Source organism: Lepidochelys kempii, chromosome 13, assembly GCF_965140265.1.
Source record: "Lepidochelys kempii isolate rLepKem1 chromosome 13, rLepKem1.hap2, whole genome shotgun sequence".
NCBI lineage: Eukaryota > Metazoa > Chordata > Testudines > Cheloniidae > Lepidochelys > Lepidochelys kempii.
Window position 1 is genome coordinate 3,436,676 of NC_133268.1, and position 4,273 is coordinate 3,440,948.

Sequence of the window (4,273 nt, forward strand, 5' to 3'; positions counted from 1 at the left end):
ACTATAGGATTTTAATAACCCTCTGCCCTGCCCACCCTGCTTTCCATTTGGATTCTGCATGCCCACCCCTGCGCAAGGAATTGTTTTAAGCCCAGATGAAGCTCCTCTTGCCTTACAAAAAGCCCCAGATGAAGCATGAGTATGGGACAAAATTGTTCCAATGTGCTCACAAACCCCATTCCCTGCTGCTCACTTACAGGCTTGTCAGACAGACAGGGGAGGTAAAAATGGTGGTAGCAAGTTTCTTTTTACATAGGACACCCACTGTTTCCACTGGAATAATATTGACCACAAAGATTCTATTTACATTAGGGTAGTACCCGGAAGCCCTTAATCAGGTGTCAGGCTTGACTGAGCAAGGCACAGCACAGGCTCACAGGAAAACACATTCCCTGCTTTCAAGAGCATGCAAATTAAATTAAGACCAGATGCAACACGTGGGTGTAGCAAACTACAGGACAGAGAGGGGTTGTAGTGGTAAGAACATGAAGTTAGATGGGCTGACAATGCACCCAGCTTGGGGGTTCCATTTCCAAATCACTTGAGGTAGCTTTGCCTTTTGTTTACAGCACAATATAAATCAAGAAAATAGCTATGGCACTCTCTCATCCTCCCAAGGGTGGAGCGTTACAGTTAATGGGGGCGGAAGGAGGCTGCAAGCCAGGCTGCTGGAAGAATTACAGCAAAGTTCTCCAGAACACTGGAATTATTCTTGTTCTAGACAGCAGTCACAGAGCAAGGTCTGCAGCCACCCTCTGACTGAAGTCTAGTGCACTCTTCCTGCTCCTGTGTATGGATAACTGTCTTATGCAGTGCAAGCATATATAAGAATATTTGGTCTATCTGGCCCCAGTCAAGGATTTTTCTTTCTGATAAGAAGCTAAAACAGCAGTAAAGACTCCCCCAAATATCTGCCACTCCCCAGCCCACTCTGTAAAGGCTGCTTTGATTCCCTAAGACCTTTGTGCTGTGCATTCATATTGCTCGTAGGGTAGGCTCAGGGACAGTGGTGAAATCCTTCAGAGCCTGATGGGCAGCCACAGCCTTACACAGTAGGTCATTCCACCTGTTCTGACCCAAGTTGGTAGCGAATGAAAATTGTTACCAGCTGACCATTGTTAAATGAGTTGACCAACTTCATTTCCAGATAGAAGTGCCCAGGCCACAACTGGCCCCTTGTTCACAGGTGCCAAGAGAAAAACCAAGGTCTGAATGAGTAGTGGAGACTGTGCTTGCCTGTGTGTCCTACAGAGGGTCTCTCCATGTGTGAGGAGAAGCGCAGTAGGGTGGCAATGCCATGCCTGCAGTCCCCGGCGTAGTGGGTCTGGTGTCTTGCAGGAACACGCACATCACTTGGAATATGGCTCCGCTGCAATCAAACACCTGTGGCATGGCTGCGACTGGCCTGGGTCAGCTGACTTGGGGGCTGGGCTATAAAACTGCAGTGTGGACATTCGGACACGCCGCAAAGTGGGTGGGTCTTAGAGCCAGGCACCAGCCCATGCACCTACACTGCTATGCTTAGCCCCAAGCCCCATGAGCCAGAGTCAGCTGACCTGGGCGCTGCAACTTGGCACCACGGAGTTTTTATTGCAGTGTAGACGTACCCGTGAATACGCTGCAGTGTGAGAGGGCAAACCAAACTCTGCCTTCTCCCTTCATTCTCTTTCTCTGCCCTGCTCTTCCTCCACTTTTCACCCTCCCATCACCTCCATCTTCTCATCCTCCCACTTCCCCTCTTTCCTCCCTCGCCACCCTGGGCTTTTGTTCCATTGATGGAAAGCATTCCTTGTCAGCCTGTGACAAACGGCACGTCGCGCGGGGCGCTCGGCTGGGGAATCCATTCATCCATTTCCCCTCTCGAACAAAGCTCTCCTCATCATCATACCAGGGAGGGAGTCGGTACCACTTGGCAACCAAACTCCTATTAAGTGCACTTGCTGGAAGGATTCCTGTTAGCTCCTGAGGAGTTGGAGGGCCGGGCAGTGGGTACCGTGGCTGGGGCATGTTTGTAGGGGAGATGGACACCAGGTTTTGGGGGGGGGGCAGGGGAGTAGGGGTTTTGTCTGGCATGGATGGTTGTGCATGAGAGTGGGGTCAGTGCTGTCGGGGGCAGGGATGCCACCTCTCCCCTCCCTTCAGTTAGCTATCAGAATTTAACAAGGGGTTCCCAGGGGCTCTCTCCAGTAGGTTGCAGAGAGACTCCTCCCTTCCCCTAGTTCTATTCTCCCCCTCTCTCCCCTGTTTGTTCCCAGCCCCCACATCTTCCTACCCTTCCATCTAAGGTGCTTACTATTATTAATGTGTATTACGGTAGCACCTGTGAGCCCCAGTCCTGGGCCAGGACCCCATTGCGCTTGGTGCTGTACAGACATGGAACAAGACAGTCCCTGCCCCACAGAGCTTCCCTTTAGGGAGACCAGATAGAAGGAGTGAAAAATCGGGATGGGGGTGGGAGGTAATAGGCGCCTATATAAGAAAAAGCCCCAAATATCAGGACTGTCCCTATAAAATCGGGACATCTGGTCACCCTACCCCCATTACCAATGTCTCTGAGCCCTTCACAGTTGGGAATGTGTTTTGCCTCACCGCCCTCCTGCGGGGCAGGGTGGGGCTGTCACCCCCAATGGAACAAATAAGTAAGCAATCAATTTGCAAACACCTAGAAGATAATATGATAAATAACAGTCAGCCTGGACTTGTCAAACCAACCTGATAGTTTTCTTTGACAGGGTAACAAGCCTTGTGGATAGGGGGGAAGCCGTAGACGTGGTATATCTTGACTTTAGTAAGGCTTTTGCTACTGTCTCGAATGACCTTCTCATAAACAAACTAGGGAAATACAACCTAGATGGAGCTACTATAAGGTGGGTGCAAAACTGGTTGGAAAATTGTTCCCAGAGAGCAGTTATCGGTGGTTCACAGTCATGCTGGAAGGATATAATGACTGGGGTCCCGCAGGGATCGGTTCTGGGTCCAGTTCTGTTCAATATCTTCATCAATGATTTAGATAATGGCATAGAGAGTACACTTATAAAGTTTGTGGATGATACCAAGGTGGGAAGGGTTGCAAGTGCTTTGGAGGACAGGATTAAAATTCAAAATGATCTGGACAAACTGGAGAAATGGTCTGAAGTAAACAGAATGAAATTCAATAAGGATACATGCAAAGGACTCCACTTAGGAAGGAATAATCAGTTGCACACATACAAAATGGGAAATGACTGCCTAGGAAGGAGTACTGCGGAAAGGGATCTCGGGGTCATAGTGAATCACAAGCTAAATATGAGTCAACAGTGTAACACTGTTATAAAAAAACCAAACATGATTCTGGGATGTATTAGCAGCAGTGTGGTAAGCAAGACACGAGAAGTAATTCTTCCACTCTACTCCGCACTGATTAGGCCTCAACTGGAGTATTGTGTCGAGTTCTGGGTGCCACATTTCAGGAAAGATTTGGAGAAAGTCCAGAGAAGAACAACAAAAATGATTCAAGGTCTAGAAAACATGACCTATAAGGGAAGATTGAAAAAAACTGGGTTTGTTTAGTCTGGAGAAGAGAAGACTGAGAGGGGACATGATAACAGTTTTCAAGTACATAAAAGGTTGTCACAAGGAGAAGGGAGAAAAATTGTTCTTCTTAACCTCTGAGGATAGGACAAGAAGCAATGGGCTTAAATTGCAGCAAGGGCGGTTTAGGTTGGATGTTAGGAAAAACTTCCTAACTATCAGGGTGGTTAAGCACTGGAATAAATCGCCTAGGGGGGTTGTGGAATCTCCATCATTGAGGATTTTTAAGAACAGGTTGGACAAACACCTGTCAGGGATGGTCTAGATAATAATTAGCCCTGCCTTCAGTGCAGGGGACTGGACTAGATGACCTGGAGGTCCTTTCCAGTTCTATGATTCTGTGATTGCACAGAAGGGGAACTGAGGCACAAGGGACTTGCCCTTGGTCACATAGGAAGGCTGTGGTAGAACAGAGACTCGAACCCCCGTCTTCCAAGTCATAGACTAGTGCTCAAACTACTGGGCAGCCGTCCTCTCAACCCCTCTGCTTCCTGCTTTCCCTGCCCTCCAGTTCTTCCTCAGCCTTTCCCTGAGCTCCATGGGGAGCACCTGGGAGAGGATTGGTGCAGACCAAGGCGGGCTCCTGGCTCCACTCCCACCCCTGGCTGGGGAAGCGATTGGCGAAGGCAATGAGCGACGCAGGGACCGCCCCAGCAGCAGCCGAAGTGAGCTGGGGAGGCCGGGAGGCCGGGAGCCCAGGGGG

General features: G+C 49.4%; 1 long non-coding RNA gene across 1 annotated transcript in view; it reads right to left on the minus strand.

The window, feature by feature from the left end:
- Positions 1 to 4,273, minus strand: part of LOC140896845 (uncharacterized) — an 87,846-nt gene that overhangs the window by 50,513 nt on the left and 33,060 nt on the right. The gene's annotated exons all lie outside the window — the stretch shown is intronic.